The sequence below is a fragment of the Taudactylus pleione genome, unplaced genomic scaffold, assembly GCF_031769625.1.
Source record: "Taudactylus pleione unplaced genomic scaffold, aTauple2 ptg000100l, whole genome shotgun sequence".
NCBI classification, from domain to species: domain Eukaryota; kingdom Metazoa; phylum Chordata; class Amphibia; order Anura; family Myobatrachidae; genus Taudactylus; species Taudactylus pleione.
The window spans coordinates 6136823-6152534 of NW_028284502.1; the positions used below are offsets into that span (position 1 = coordinate 6136823).

General features: G+C 30.6%; 14 non-coding genes across 14 annotated transcripts; all 14 read left to right on the plus strand.

The window, feature by feature from the left end:
* The first annotated feature begins 1584 nt into the window (after positions 1-1584).
* TRNAT-AGU (transfer RNA threonine (anticodon AGU)) lies at positions 1585-1658 on the plus strand. Its single transcript has one exon. It is a non-coding gene; the product is annotated as a tRNA-Thr (tRNA).
* Positions 1659-2513: 855 nt separating this feature from the next.
* TRNAT-CGU (transfer RNA threonine (anticodon CGU)) lies at positions 2514-2587 on the plus strand. The gene has a single exon. It is a non-coding gene; the product is annotated as a tRNA-Thr (tRNA).
* Positions 2588-3771: 1184 nt separating this feature from the next.
* TRNAT-AGU (transfer RNA threonine (anticodon AGU)) lies at positions 3772-3845 on the plus strand. Its single transcript has one exon. It is a non-coding gene; the product is annotated as a tRNA-Thr (tRNA).
* An 855-nt stretch (positions 3846-4700) lies between these two features.
* On the plus strand, positions 4701-4774 carry TRNAT-CGU (transfer RNA threonine (anticodon CGU)). Its single transcript has one exon. It is a non-coding gene; the product is annotated as a tRNA-Thr (tRNA).
* Positions 4775-5959: 1185 nt separating this feature from the next.
* On the plus strand, positions 5960-6033 carry TRNAT-AGU (transfer RNA threonine (anticodon AGU)). Its single transcript has one exon. It is a non-coding gene; the product is annotated as a tRNA-Thr (tRNA).
* Positions 6034-6887: 854 nt separating this feature from the next.
* On the plus strand, positions 6888-6961 carry TRNAT-CGU (transfer RNA threonine (anticodon CGU)). The gene has a single exon. It is a non-coding gene; the product is annotated as a tRNA-Thr (tRNA).
* Positions 6962-8144: 1183 nt separating this feature from the next.
* On the plus strand, positions 8145-8218 carry TRNAT-AGU (transfer RNA threonine (anticodon AGU)). The gene has a single exon. It is a non-coding gene; the product is annotated as a tRNA-Thr (tRNA).
* An 855-nt stretch (positions 8219-9073) lies between these two features.
* TRNAT-CGU (transfer RNA threonine (anticodon CGU)) lies at positions 9074-9147 on the plus strand. Its single transcript has one exon. It is a non-coding gene; the product is annotated as a tRNA-Thr (tRNA).
* A 1186-nt stretch (positions 9148-10333) lies between these two features.
* Positions 10334-10407, plus strand: TRNAT-AGU (transfer RNA threonine (anticodon AGU)). Its single transcript has one exon. It is a non-coding gene; the product is annotated as a tRNA-Thr (tRNA).
* Positions 10408-11261: 854 nt separating this feature from the next.
* Positions 11262-11335, plus strand: TRNAT-CGU (transfer RNA threonine (anticodon CGU)). Its single transcript has one exon. It is a non-coding gene; the product is annotated as a tRNA-Thr (tRNA).
* Positions 11336-12519: 1184 nt separating this feature from the next.
* TRNAT-AGU (transfer RNA threonine (anticodon AGU)) lies at positions 12520-12593 on the plus strand. The gene has a single exon. It is a non-coding gene; the product is annotated as a tRNA-Thr (tRNA).
* An 854-nt stretch (positions 12594-13447) lies between these two features.
* TRNAT-CGU (transfer RNA threonine (anticodon CGU)) lies at positions 13448-13521 on the plus strand. Its single transcript has one exon. It is a non-coding gene; the product is annotated as a tRNA-Thr (tRNA).
* Positions 13522-14705: 1184 nt separating this feature from the next.
* Positions 14706-14779, plus strand: TRNAT-AGU (transfer RNA threonine (anticodon AGU)). Its single transcript has one exon. It is a non-coding gene; the product is annotated as a tRNA-Thr (tRNA).
* Positions 14780-15634: 855 nt separating this feature from the next.
* Positions 15635-15708, plus strand: TRNAT-CGU (transfer RNA threonine (anticodon CGU)). Its single transcript has one exon. It is a non-coding gene; the product is annotated as a tRNA-Thr (tRNA).
* Positions 15709-15712: the final 4 nt, after the last annotated feature.

The following is a 15712-nucleotide window of genomic DNA, read 5'->3' on the forward strand; positions in this document are numbered from 1 at the left end:
TTACTTCATGTTTTTACTATGTGAGCATCAGAAAATACTGGCACTAATTCTCATGTAGGATTCCTTTAAAGAGAAATCCATAATAACTGCTACAAAATAGTATACTAGAAAGTCACTTGGCAATACATTGTAAGAAATAAGGGCCTGTATTTCACAAAAGAAAGGAGAGAATAAAAATATATTTATTTAGTCACTTATTCATTCAAAATTGCCAACCGTTTTAAACTTTGATAAAATACATGTCTCAAAAAGCATTTCAGATATTTTAACCAAAAATTTTACTTTACATATATTGTTTTTCAATATTAAACAGGGGCTTTTATATGGTGCTGTGGCCTAGTTGGTTAAAGTGCCTGTCTTGTAAACAGGAGATCCTGTGTTCAAATCTCAGCAGTACCTTTTATTTGCTTGTCATATCTTAGCATGTAGTGTATTGTTGATGCTCAAGAAATAAGACATGTGATTCCTTGAGCAACTTTCACCCCAGTTCACTTGGTCAGCAATACAGTTCATTTCTAGATGCAGTCCATATTAGAAGACAATAAAACATGTTCCTGTTTTGATATAAGCCATACAGTTGAATTAAATGTATGCTGTTAGACATGAGAGTTTTCTAGAGAATACTTTGCATTCTGTTTAAACAACCTCCAGAATAATAATGGAGTTTAGTAAAAGGAGAAGTCCATAGGAAGTGTGAAAATATCTAAAGCAAAGTATGTTTACCAAGATAATTTGGGAAAGAGTAATTTTAGTCCTAGAGGCTAGGAGAATTATTTAAAAATGAATCAATATTTAGTTCCATAACATTTGCAAAATTCTGTTAGGAAAGTATTTCCAGAAAAAAAAGCTTCAAGTCTCTTGAACAAGCTTCAAGAAAAAAAGCTAACATTAGATCTATATTTAGAAGATAGAGATCTTCATTTGAATTACAAGTTTATTTTTTCTGTTTGTGTATCATAAAAAAGCAAACATTAATCCATTGTAGGATGCTTTTAAAGAGAATGCTATAATAACTGCTACAAAAAATTAATATAAGAGAGTGACTTTGCCAAACCATTTTAAGAAAAACAGTCCTATAATTTTTAAATGAATGTAGAGAAGAAAACATATACTGTATTTTTTTTCTTTATTTTTACCTTTTAAAGAATCGATTAAGCATCGGCCTTTTTAAGGATTTCAAAAAATGTTACCATAAAACATACATGAGATATATAATTTTTCATTATATGACACTTTGGAGCAGGTGGTGCTGTGGCTTAGCTGGTTAACACGCCTGTCTAGTATACAGGAGATCCTGCAATCGAATCTTGGCAGTGACTTTTGTTTGGTTAATTTTCATCACCTTATTATGTAGTTTGTTGTTGATTCATGACAATATGAGATGTGAAAACTTTAGCAGTCTTCTTTCTGGCTTACTTGGTGGACAATGTTCTATGTTTCTAGATAAAGTCTACATCTGACAAACACAAAATAATGCAATATTTCCTTTCTTGAATATAATCTATATTTTAGCAATAAAATGATGCTAAGGTAAACATCAGATATTTCCATAAAATAGCAAGTAAAAAATGCTTCTTTCCATGTGGTGCTGTGGCTTAGTTGGTTAAAGTGCCTGTCTAGTAAACAGGAGATCCTGAGTTCAAATCTCAGCAGTGCCTTTGTTTGATTCATTTTCATCTACTAAGTATGTAGTTTGTTGTTGATTCATTACAATATGAGACATGACAACTGTAGTAGTCTTTCACCCAGGCTTACTTGATGAACAATGTACTACATTTCTAGAAAATGTCCATATCAGAAAAACACAAAATAATGCTATATTCCCATTCTTGAGTATAAGCTATTTTTTTTTTAAATAAACTGATGCTAAGGTAAACATCAGAAATTTCCAGAAAATAGCATTTATTATGCTTGAGCAAGCTCCATGATTAATATCGTGTGCAGTCAAAGGAGAATCATGCAGGGAAGTTTATAAAATGTCAGTTACAAGTACATTTTCTTAGATAAATAGAGAGAGAGTAATTTTTATCATAACAGCTGGGAGAACAATTGAAAATTAAACAATATTTAGTTCCATAACATCCAAAATTGTGTTAACAAAGTGTTTCCAAAACTGCTTTGCTTTTCTTGAAAAAGCTTAAAGATAAAATGCTAAAAATTGTTCTATCTTTTTAAGATACTTTTTAATTTTACTTCATGTTTTTACTATGTGAGCATCAGAAAATACTGGCACTAATTCTCATGTAGGATTCCTTTAAAGAGAAATCCATAATAACTGCTACAAAATAGTATACTAGAAAGTCACTTGGCAATATATTGTAAGAAATAAGGGCCTGTATTTCACAAAAGAAAGGAGAGAATAAAAGCATATTTATTTAGTCACTTATTCATTCAAAATTGCCAACCATTTTAAACTTTGATAAAATACATGTCTCAAAAAGCATTTCAAATATTTTTACCAAAAATTATACTTTACATATATTTTTTTTAATATTAAACAGGGGCTTCTATATGGTGCTGTGGCTTAGTTGGTTAAAGTGCCTGTCTCGTAAACAGGAGATCCTGAGTTCAAATCTCAGCAGTACCTTTTATTTGCTTGTCATATCTTAGCATGTAGTGTATTGTTGATGCTCAAGAAATAAGACATGTGATTCCTTGAGCAACTTTCACCCCAGTTCACTTGGTCAGCAATACAGTTCATTTCTAGATGCAGTCCATATTAGAAGACAATAAAACATGTTCCTGTTTTGATATAAGCCATACAGTTGAATTAAATGTATGCTGTTAGACATGAGAGTTTTCTAGAGAATACTTTGCATTCTGTTTAAACAACCTCCAGAATAATAATGGAGTTTAGTAAAAGGAGAAGTCCATAGGAAGTGTGAAAATATCTAAAGCAAAGTATGTTTACCAAGATAATTTGGGAAAGAGTAATTTTAGTCCTAGAGGCTAGGAGAATTATTTAAAAATGAATCAATATTTAGTTCCATAACATTTGCAAAATTCTGTTAGGAAAGTATTTCCAGAAAAAAAAGCTTCAAGTCTCTTGAACAAGCTTCAAGAAAAAAAGCTAACATTAGATCTATATTTAGAAGATAGAGATCTTCATTTGAATTACAAGTTTATTTTTTCTTTTTGTGTATCATAAAAAGCAAACATTAATCCATTGTAGGATGCTTTTAAAGAGAATGCTATAATAACTGCTACAAAAAATTAATATAAGAGAGTGACTTTGCCAAACCATTTTAAGAAAAACAGTCCTATAATTTTTAAATGAATGTAGAGAAGAAAACATATACTGTATTTTTTTTCTTTATTTTTACCTTTTAAAGAATCGATTAAGCATCGGCCTTTTTAAGGATCTCAAAAAATGTTACCATAAAACATACATGAGATATATAATTTTTCATTATATGACACTTTGGAGCAGGTGGTGCTGTGGCTTAGCTGGTTAACACGCCTGTCTAGTATACAGGAGATCCTGCAATCGAATCTTGGCAGTGACTTTTGATTGGTTAATTTTCATCACCTTATTATGTAGTTTGTTGTTGATTCATGATAATATGAGATGTGAAAACTTTAGCAGTCTTCTTCCTGGCTTACTTGGTGGACAATGTTCTATGTTTCTAGATAAAGTCTACATCTGACAAACACAAAATAATGCAATATTTCCTTTCTTGAATATAAGCTATATTTTAGCATTAAAATGATGCTAAAGTAAACATCAGATATTTCCATAAAATAGCAAGTAAAAAATGCTTCTTTCCATGTGGTGCTGTGGCTTAGTTGGTTAAAGCGCCTGTCTAGTAAACAGGAGCTCCTGAGTTCAAATCTCAGCAGTGCCTTTGTTTGATTCATTTTCATCTACTAAGTATGTAGTTTGTTGTTGATTTATTACAATATGAGATGTGACAACTGTAGTAGCTTTCACCCAGGCTTACTTGATGAACAATGTACTACATTTCTAGAAAAAGTCCATATCAGAATAACACAAAATAATGCTATATTCCCATTCTTGAGTATAAGCTATTTTTTTTAAAAATAAACTGATGCTAAGGTAAACATCAGAAATTTCCAGAAAATAGCATTTATTATGCTTGAGCAAGCTCCATGATTAATATCGTGTGCAGTCAAAGGAGAATCATGCAGGGAAGTTTATAAAATGTCAGTTACAAGTACATTTTCTAAGATAAATAGAGAGAGAGTAATTTTTATCATAACAGCTGGGAGAACAATTGAAAATTAAACAATATTTAGTTCCATAACATCCAAAATTGTGTTAACAAAGTGTTTCCAAAACTGCTTTGCTTTTCTTGAAAAAGCTTAAAGATAAAATGCTAAAAATTGTTCTATCTTTTTAAGATACTTTTTAATTTTACTTCATGTTTTTACTATGTGAGCATCAGAAAATACTGGCACTAATTCTCATGTAGGATTCCTTTAAAGAGAAATCCATAATAACTGCTACAAAATAGTATACTAGAAAGTCACTTGGCAATACATTGTAAGAAATAAGGGCCTGTATTTCACAAAAGAAAGGAGAGAATAAAAATATATTTATTTAGTCACTTATTCATTCAAAATTGCCAACCGTTTTAAACTTTGATAAAATACATGTCTCAAAAAGCATTTCAGATATTTTTACCAAAAATTTTACTTTACATATATTGTTTTTCAATATTAAACAGGGGCTTTTATATGGTGCTGTGGCCTAGTTGGTTAAAGTGCCTGTCTCGTAAACAGGAGATCCTGTGTTCAAATCTCAGCAGTACCTTTTATTTGCTTGTCATATCTTAGCATGTAGTGTATTGTTGATGCTCAAGAAATAAGACATGTGATTCCTTGAGCAACTTTCACCCCAGTTCACTTGGTCAGCAATACAGTTCATTTCTAGATGCAGTCCATATTAGAAGACAATAAAACATGTTCCTGTTTTGATATAAGCCATACAGTTGAATTAAATGTATGCTGTTAGACATGAGAGTTTTCTAGAGAATACTTTGCATTCTGTTTAAACAACCTCCAGAATAATAATGGAGTTTAGTAAAAGGAGAAGTCCATAGGAAGTGTGAAAATATCTAAAGCAAAGTATGTTTACCAAGATAATTTGGGAAAGAGTAATTTTAGTCCTAGAGGCTAGGAGAATTATTTAAAAATGAATCAATATTTAGTTCCATAACATTTGCAAAATTCTGTTACGAAAGTATTTCCAGAAAAAATAGCTTCAAGTCTCTTGAACAAGCTTCAAGAAAAAAAGCTAACATTAGATCTATATTTAGAAGATAGAGATCTTCATTTGAATTACAAGTTTATTTTTTCTGTTTGTGTATCATAAAAAAGCAAACATTAATCCATTGTAGGATGCTTTTAAAGAGAATGCTATAATAACTGCTACAAAAAATTAATATAAGAGAGTGACTTTGCCAAACCATTTTAAGAAAAACAGTCCTATAATTTTTAAATGAATGTAGAGAAGAAAACATATACTGTATTTTTTTTCTTTATTTTTACCTTTTAAAGAATCGATTAAGCATCGGCCTTTTTAAGGATCTCAAAAAATGTTACCATAAAACATACATGAGATATATAATTTTTCATTATATGACACTTTGGAGCAGGTGGTGCTGTGGCTTAGCTGGTTAACACGCCTGTCTAGTATACAGGAGATCCTGCAATCGAATCTTGGCAGTGACTTTTGTTTGGTTAATTTTCATCACCTTATTATGTAGTTTGTTGTTGATTCATGACAATATGAGATGTGAAAACTTTAGCAGTCTTCTTTCTGGCTTACTTGGTGGACAATGTTCTATGTTTCTAGATAAAGTCTACATCTGACAAACACAAAATAATGCAATATTTCCTTTCTTGAATATAATCTATATTTTAGCAATAAAATGATGCTAAGGTAAACATCAGATATTTCCATAAAATAGCAAGTAAAAAATGCTTCTTTCCATGTGGTGCTGTGGCTTAGTTGGTTAAAGCGCCTGTCTAGTAAACAGGAGATCCTGAGTTCAAATCTCAGCAGTGCCTTTGTTTGATTCATTTTCATCTACTAAGTATGTAGTTTGTTGTTGATTCATTACAATATGAGACATGACAACTGTAATAGCTTTCACCCAGGCTTACTTGATGAACAATGTACTACATTTCTAGAAAATGTCCATATCAGAAAAACACAAAATAATGCTATATTCCCATTCTTGAGTATAAGCTATTTTTTTTTTAAATAAACTGATGCTAAGGTAAACATCAGAAATTTCCAGAAAATAGCATTTATTATGCTTGAGCAAGCTCCATGATTAATATCGTGTGCAGTCAAAGGAGAATCATGCAGGGAAGTTTATAAAATGTCAGTTACAAGTACATTTTCTTAGATAAATAGAGAGAGAGTAATTTTTATCATAACAGCTGGGAGAACAATTGAAAATTAAACAATATTTAGTTCCATAACATCCAAAATTGTGTTAACAAAGTGTTTCCAAAACTGCTTTGCTTTTCTTGAAAAAGCTTAAAGATAAAATGCTAAAAATTGTTCTATCTTTTTAAGATACTTTTTAATTTTACTTCATGTTTTTACTATGTGAGCATCAGAAAATACTGGCACTAATTCTCATGTAGGATTCCTTTAAAGAGAAATCCATAATAACTGCTACAAAATAGTATACTAGAAAGTCACTTGGCAATATATTGTAAGAAATAAGGGCCTGTATTTCACAAAAGAAAGGAGAGAATAAAAGCATATTTATTTAGTCACTTATTCATTCAAAATTGCCAACCATTTTAAACTTTGATAAAATACATGTCTCAAAAAGCATTTCAGATATTTTTACCAAAAATTATACTTTACATATATTTTTTTTAATATTAAACAGGGGCTTCTATATGGTGCTGTGGCTTAGTTGGTTAAAGTGCCTGTCTCGTAAACAGGAGATCCTGAGTTCAAATCTCAGCAGTACCTTTTATTTGCTTGTCATATCTTAGCATGTAGTGTATTGTTGATGCTCAAGAAATAAGACATGTGATTCCTTGTTCAACTTTCACCCCAGTTCACTTGGTCAGCAATACAGTTCATTTCTAGATGCAGTCCATATTAGAAGACAATAAAACATGTTCCTGTTTTGATATAAGCCATACAGTTGAATTAAATGTATGCTGTTAGACATGAGAGTTTTCTAGAGAATACTTTGCATTCTGTTTAAACAACCTCCAGAATAATAATGGAGTTTAGTAAAAGGAGAAGTCCATAGGAAGTGTGAAAATATCTAAAGCAAAGTATGTTTACCAAGATAATTTGGGAAAGAGTAATTTTAGTCCTAGAGGCTAGGAGAATTATTTAAAAATGAATCAATATTTAGTTCCATAACATTTGCAAAATTCTGTTAGGAAAGTATTTCCAGAAAAAAAAGCTTCAAGTCTCTTGAACAAGCTTCAAGAAAAAAAGCTAACATTAGATCTATATTTAGAAGATAGAGATCTTCATTTGAATTACAAGTTTATTTTTTCTTTTTGTGTATCATAAAAAGCAAACATTAATCCATTGTAGGATGCTTTTAAAGAGAATGCTATAATAACTGCTACAAAAAATTAATATAAGAGAGTGACTTTGCCAAACCATTTTAAGAAAAACAGTCCTATAATTTTTAAATGAATGTAGAGAAGAAAACATATACTGTATTTTTTTCTTTATTTTTACCTTTTAAAGAATCGATTAAGCATCGGCCTTTTTAAGGATCTCAAAAAATGTTACCATAAAACATACATGAGATATATAATTTTTCATTATATGACACTTTGGAGCAGGTGGTGCTGTGGCTTAGCTGGTTAACACGCCTGTCTAGTATACAGGAGATCCTGCAATCGAATCTTGGCAGTGACTTTTGATTGGTTAATTTTCATCACCTTATTATGTAGTTTGTTGTTGATTCATGATAATATGAGATGTGAAAACTTTAGCAGTCTTCTTCCTGGCTTACTTGGTGGACAATGTTCTATGTTTCTAGATAAAGTCTACATCTGACAAACACAAAATAATGCAATATTTCCTTTCTTGAATATAAGCTATATTTTAGCATTAAAATGATGCTAAAGTAAACATCAGATATTTCCATAAAATAGCAAGTAAAAAATGCTTCTTTCCATGTGGTGCTGTGGCTTAGTTGGTTAAAGCGCCTGTCTAGTAAACAGGAGCTCCTGAGTTCAAATCTCAGCAGTGCCTTTGTTTGATTCATTTTCATCTACTAAGTATGTAGTTTGTTGTTGATTTATTACAATATGAGATGTGACAACTGTAGTAGCTTTCACCCAGGCTTACTTGATGAACAATGTACTACATTTCTAGAAAAAGTCCATATCAGAATAACACAAAATAATGCTATATTCCCATTCTTGAGTATAAGCTATTTTTTTTTAAAATAAACTGATGCTAAGGTAAACATCAGAAATTTCCAGAAAATAGCATTTATTATGCTTGAGCAAGCTCCATGATTAATATCGTGTGCAGTCAAAGGAGAATCATGCAGGGAAGTTTATAAAATGTCAGTTACAAGTACATTTTCTAAGATAAATAGAGAGAGAGTAATTTTTATCATAACAGCTGGGAGAACAATTGAAAATTAAACAATATTTAGTTCCATAACATCCAAAATTGTGTTAACAAAGTGTTTCCAAAACTGCTTTGCTTTTCTTGAAAAAGCTTAAAGATAAAATGCTAAAAATTGTTCTATCTTTTTAAGATACTTTTTAATTTTACTTCATGTTTTTACTATGTGAGCATCAGAAAATACTGGCACTAATTCTCATGTAGGATTCCTTTAAAGAGAAATCCATAATAACTGCTACAAAATAGTATACTAGAAAGTCACTTGGCAATACATTGTAAGAAATAAGGGCCTGTATTTCACAAAAGAAAGGAGAGAATAAAAATATATTTATTTAGTCACTTATTCATTCAAAATTGCCAACCGTTTTAAACTTTGATAAAATACATGTCTCAAAAAGCATTTCAGATATTTTTACCAAAAATTTTACTTTACATATATTGTTTTTCAATATTAAACAGGGGCTTTTATATGGTGCTGTGGCCTAGTTGGTTAAAGTGCCTGTCTCGTAAACAGGAGATCCTGTGTTCAAATCTCAGCAGTACCTTTTATTTGCTTGTCATATCTTAGCATGTAGTGTATTGTTGATGCTCAAGAAATAAGACATGTGATTCCTTGAGCAACTTTCACCCCAGTTCACTTGGTCAGCAATACAGTTCATTTCTAGATGCAGTCCATATTAGAAGACAATAAAACATGTTCCTGTTTTGATATAAGCCATACAGTTGAATTAAATGTATGCTGTTAGACATGAGAGTTTTCTAGAGAATACTTTGCATTCTGTTTAAACAACCTCCAGAATAATAATGGAGTTTAGTAAAAGGAGAAGTCCATAGGAAGTGTGAAAAATATCTAAAGCAAAGTATGTTTACCAAGATAATTTGGGAAAGAGTAATTTTAGTCCTAGAGGCTAGGAGAATTATTTAAAAATGAATCAATATTTAGTTCCATAACATTTGCAAAATTCTGTTAGGAAAGTATTTCCAGAAAAAAAAGCTTCAAGTCTCTTGAACAAGCTTCAAGAAAAAAAGCTAACATTAGATCTATATTTAGAAGATAGAGATCTTCATTTGAATTACAAGTTTATTTTTTCTGTTTGTGTATCATAAAAAAGCAAACATTAATCCATTGTAGGATGCTTTTAAAGAGAATGCTATAATAACTGCTACAAAAAATTAATATAAGAGAGTGACTTTGCCAAACCATTTTAAGAAAAACAGTCCTATAATTTTTAAATGAATGTAGAGAAGAAAACATATACTGTATTTTTTTTCTTTATTTTTACCTTTTAAAGAATCGATTAAGCATCGGCCTTTTTAAGGATCTCAAAAAATGTTACCATAAAACATACATGAGATATATAATTTTTCATTATATGACACTTTGGAGCAGGTGGTGCTGTGGCTTAGCTGGTTAACACGCCTGTCTAGTATACAGGAGATCCTGCAATCGAATCTTGGCAGTGACTTTTGTTTGGTTAATTTTCATCACCTTATTATGTAGTTTGTTGTTGATTCATGACAATATGAGATGTGAAAACTTTAGCAGTCTTCTTTCTGGCTTACTTGGTGGACAATGTTCTATGTTTCTAGATAAAGTCTACATCTGACAAACACAAAATAATGCAATATTTCCTTTCTTGAATATAATCTATATTTTAGCAATAAAATGATGCTAAGGTAAACATCAGATATTTCCATAAAATAGCAAGTAAAAAATGCTTCTTTCCATGTGGTGCTGTGGCTTAGTTGGTTAAAGCGCCTGTCTAGTAAACAGGAGATCCTGAGTTCAAATCTCAGCAGTGCCTTTGTTTGATTCATTTTCATCTACTAAGTATGTAGTTTGTTGTTGATTCATTACAATATGAGACATGACAACTGTAGTAGCTTTCACCCAGGCTTACTTGATGAACAATGTACTACATTTCTAGAAAATGTCCATATCAGAAAAACACAAAATAATGCTATATTCCCATTCTTCAGTATAAGCTATTTTTTTTTTAAATAAACTGATGCTAAGGTAAACATCAGAAATTTCCAGAAAATAGCATTTATTATGCTTGAGCAAGCTCCATGATTAATATCGTGTGCAGTCAAAGGAGAATCATGCAGGGAAGTTTATAAAATGTCAGTTACAAGTACATTTTCTTAGATAAATAGAGAGAGAGTAATTTTTATCATAACAGCTGGGAGAACAATTGAAAATTAAACAATATTTAGTTCCATAACATCCAAAATTGTGTTAACAAAGTGTTTCCAAAACTGCTTTGCTTTTCTTGAAAAAGCTTAAAGATAAAATGCTAAAAATTGTTCTATCTTTTTAAGATACTTTTTAATTTTACTTCATGTTTTTACTATGTGAGCATCAGAAAATACTGGCACTAATTCTCATGTAGGATTCCTTTAAAGAGAAATCCATAATAACTGCTACAAAATAGTATACTAGAAAGTCACTTGGCAATATATTGTAAGAAATAAGGGCCTGTATTTCACAAAAGAAAGGAGAGAATAAAAGCATATTTATTTAGTCACTTATTCATTCAAAATTGCCAACCATTTTAAACTTTGATAAAATACATGTCTCAAAAAGCATTTCAAATATTTTTACCAAAAATTATACTTTACATATATTTTTTTTAATATTAAACAGGGGCTTCTATATGGTGCTGTGGCTTAGTTGGTTAAAGTGCCTGTCTCGTAAACAGGAGATCCTGAGTTCAAATCTCAGCAGTACCTTTTATTTGCTTGTCATATCTTAGCATGTAGTGTATTGTTGATGCTCAAGAAATAAGACATGTGATTCCTTGAGCAACTTTCACCCCAGTTCACTTGGTCAGCAATACAGTTCATTTCTAGATGCAGTCCATATTAGAAGACAATAAAACATGTTCCTGTTTTGATATAAGCCATACAGTTGAATTAAATGTATGCTGTTAGACATGAGAGTTTTCTAGAGAATACTTTGCATTCTGTTTAAACAACCTCCAGAATAATAATGGAGTTTAGTAAAAGGAGAAGTCCATAGGAAGTGTGAAAATATCTAAAGCAAAGTATGTTTACCAAGATAATTTGGGAAAGAGTAATTTTAGTCCTAGAGGCTAGGAGAATTATTTAAAAATGAATCAATATTTAGTTCCATAACATTTGCAAAATTCTGTTAGGAAAGTATTTCCAGAAAAAAAAGCTTCAAGTCTCTTGAACAAGCTTCAAGAAAAAAAGCTAACATTAGATCTATATTTAGAAGATAGAGATCTTCATTTGAATTACAAGTTTATTTTTTCTTTTTGTGTATCATAAAAAGCAAACATTAATCCATTGTAGGATGCTTTTAAAGAGAATGCTATAATAACTGCTACAAAAAATTAATATAAGAGAGTGACTTTGCCAAACCATTTTAAGAAAAACAGTCCTATAATTTTTAAATGAATGTAGAGAAGAAAACATATACTGTATTTTTTTTCTTTATTTTTACCTTTTAAAGAATCGATTAAGCATCGGCCTTTTTAAGGATCTCAAAAAATGTTACCATAAAACATACATGAGATATATAAATTTTCATTATATGACACTTTGGAGCAGGTGGTGCTGTGGCTTAGCTGGTTAACATGCCTGTCTAGTATACAGGAGATCCTGCAATCGAATCTTGGCAGTGACTTTTGATTGGTTAATTATCATCACCTTATTATGTAGTTTGTTGTTGATTCATGATAATATGAGATGTGAAAACTTTAGCAGTCTTCTTCCTGGCTTACTTGGTGGACAATGTTCTATGTTTCTAGATAAAGTCTACATCTGACAAACACAAAATAATGCAATATTTCCTTTCTTGAATATAAGCTATATTTTAGCATTAAAATGATGCTAAAGTAAACATCAGATATTTCCATAAAATAGCAAGTAAAAAATGCTTCTTTCCATGTGGTGCTGTGGCTTAGTTGGTTAAAGCGCCTGTCTAGTAAACAGGAGCTCCTGAGTTCAAATCTCAGCAGTGCCTTTGTTTGATTCATTTTCATCTACTAAGTTTGTAGTTTGTTGTTGATTTATTACAATATGAGATGTGACAACTGTAGTAGCTTTCACCCAGGCTTACTTGATGAACAATGTACTACATTTCTAGAAAAAGTCCATATCAGAATAACACAAAATAATGCTATATTCCCATTCTTGAGTATAAGCTATTTTTTTTTTAAATAAACTGATGCTAAGGTAAACATCAGAAATTTCCAGAAAATAGCATTTATTATGCTTGAGCAAGCTCCATGATTAATATCGTGTGCAGTCAAAGGAGAATCATGCAGGGAAGTTTATAAAATGTCAGTTACAAGTACATTTTATTAGATAAATAGAGAGAGAGTAATTTTTATCATAACAGCTGGGAGAACAATTGAAAATTAAACAATATTTAGTTCCATAACATCCAAAATTGTGTTAACAAAGTGTTTCCAAAACTGCTTTGCTTTTCTTGAAAAAGCTTAAAGATAAAATGCTAAAAATTGTTCTATCTTTTTAAGATACTTTTTAATTTTACTTCATGTTTTTACTATGTGAGCATCAGAAAATACTGGCACTAATTCTCATGTAGGATTCCTTTAAAGAGAAATCCATAATAACTGCTACAAAATAGTATACTAGAAAGTCACTTGGCAATATATTGTAAGAAATAAGGGCCTGTATTTCACAAAAGAAAGGAGAGAATAAAAGCATATTTATTTAGTCACTTATTCATTCAAAATTGCCAACCATTTTAAACTTTGATAAAATACATGTCTCAAAAAGCATTTCAAATATTTTTACCAAAAATTTTACTTTACATATATTTTTTTTAATATTAAACAGGGGCTTCTATATGGTGCTGTGGCTTAGTTGGTTAAAGTGCCTGTCTCGTAAACAGGAGATCCTGAGTTCAAATCTCAGCAGTACCTTTTATTTGCTTGTCATATCTTAGCATGTAGTGTATTGTTGATGCTCAAGAAATAAGACATGTGATTCCTTGAGCAACTTTCACCCCAGTTCACTTGGTCAGCAATACAGTTCATTTCTAGATGCAGTCCATATTAGAAGACAATAAAACATGTTCCTGTTTTGATATAAGCCATACAGTTGAATTAAATGTATGCTGTTAGACATGAGAGTTTTCTAGAGAATACTTTGCATTCTGTTTAAACAACCTCCAGAATAATAATGGAGTTTAGTAAAAGGAGAAGTCCATAGGAAGTGTGAAAATATCTAAAGCAAAGTATGTTTACCAAGATAATTTGGGAAAGAGTAATTTTAGTCCTAGAGGCTAGGAGAATTATTTAAAAATGAATCAATATTTAGTTCCATAACATTTGCAAAATTCTGTTAGGAAAGTATTTCCAGAAAAAAAAGCTTCAAGTCTCTTGAACAAGCTTCAAGAAAAAAAGCTAACATTAGATCTATATTTAGAAGATAGAGATCTTCATTTGAATTACAAGTTTATTTTTTCTTTTTGTGTATCATAAAAAGCAAACATTAATCCATTGTAGGATGCTTTTAAAGAGAATGCTATAATAACTGCTACAAAAAATTAATATAAGAGAGTGACTTTGCCAAACCATTTTAAGAAAAACAGTCCTATAATTTTTAAATGAATGTAGAGAAGAAAACATATACTGTATTTTTTTTCTTTATTTTTACCTTTTAAAGAATCGATTAAGCATCGGCCTTTTTAAGGATCTCAAAAAATGTTACCATAAAACATACATGAGATATATAATTTTTCATTATATGACACTTTGGAGCAGGTGGTGCTGTGGCTTAGCTGGTTAACACGCCTGTCTAGTATACAGGAGATCCTGCAATCGAATCTTGGCAGTGACTTTTGATTGGTTAATTTTCATCACCTTATTATGTAGTTTGTTGTTGATTCATGATAATATGAGATGTGAAAACTTTAGCAGTCTTCTTCCTGGCTTACTTGGTGGACAATGTTCTATGTTTCTAGATAAAGTCTACATCTGACAAACACAAAATAATGCAATATTTCCTTTCTTGAATATAAGCTATATTTTAGCATTAAAATGATGCTAAAGTAAACATCAGATATTTCCATAAAATAGCAAGTAAAAAATGCTTCTTTCCATGTGGTGCTGTGGCTTAGTTGGTTAAAGCGCCTGTCTAGTAAACAGGAGCTCCTGAGTTCAAATCTCAGCAGTGCCTTTGTTTGATTCATTTTCATCTACTAAGTATATAGTTTGTTGTTGATTTATTACAATATGAGATGTGACAACTGTAGTAGCTTTCACCCAGGCTTACTTGATGAACAATGTACTACATTTCTAGAAAAAGTCCATATCAGAATAACACAAAATAATGCTATATTCCCATTCTTGAGTATAAGCTATTTTTTTTTTAAATAAACTGATGCTAAGGTAAACATCAGAAATTTCCAGAAAATAGCATTTATTATGCTTGAGCAAGCTCCATGATTAATATCGTGTGCAGTCAAAGGAGAATCATGCAGGGAAGTTTATAAAATGTCAGTTACAAGTACATTTTCTAAGATAAATAGAGAGAGAGTAATTTTTATCATAACAGCTGGGAGAACAATTGAAAATTAAACAATATTTAGTTCCATAACATCCAAAATTGTGTTAACAAAGTGTTTCCAAAACTGCTTTGCTTTTCTTGAAAAAGCTTAAAGATAAAATGCTAAAAATTGTTCTATCTTTTTAAGATACTTTTTAATTTTACTTCATGTTTTTACTATGTGAGCATCAGAAAATACTGGCACTAATTCTCATGTAGGATTCCTTTAAAGAGAAATCCATAATAACTGCTACAAAATAGTATACTAGAAAGTCACTTGGCAATACATTGTAAGAAATAAGGGCCTGTATTTCACAAAAGAAAGGAGAGAATAAAAATATATTTATTTAGTCACTTATTCATTCAAAATTGCCAACAGTTTTAAACTTTGATAAAATACATGTCTCAAAAAGCATTTCAGATATTTTTACCAAAAATTTTACTTTACATATATTGTTTTTCAATATTAAACAGGGGCTTTTATATGGTGCTGTGGCCTAGTTGGTTAAAGTGCCTGTCTCGTAAACAGGAGATCCTGTGTTCAAATCTCAGCAGTACCTTTTA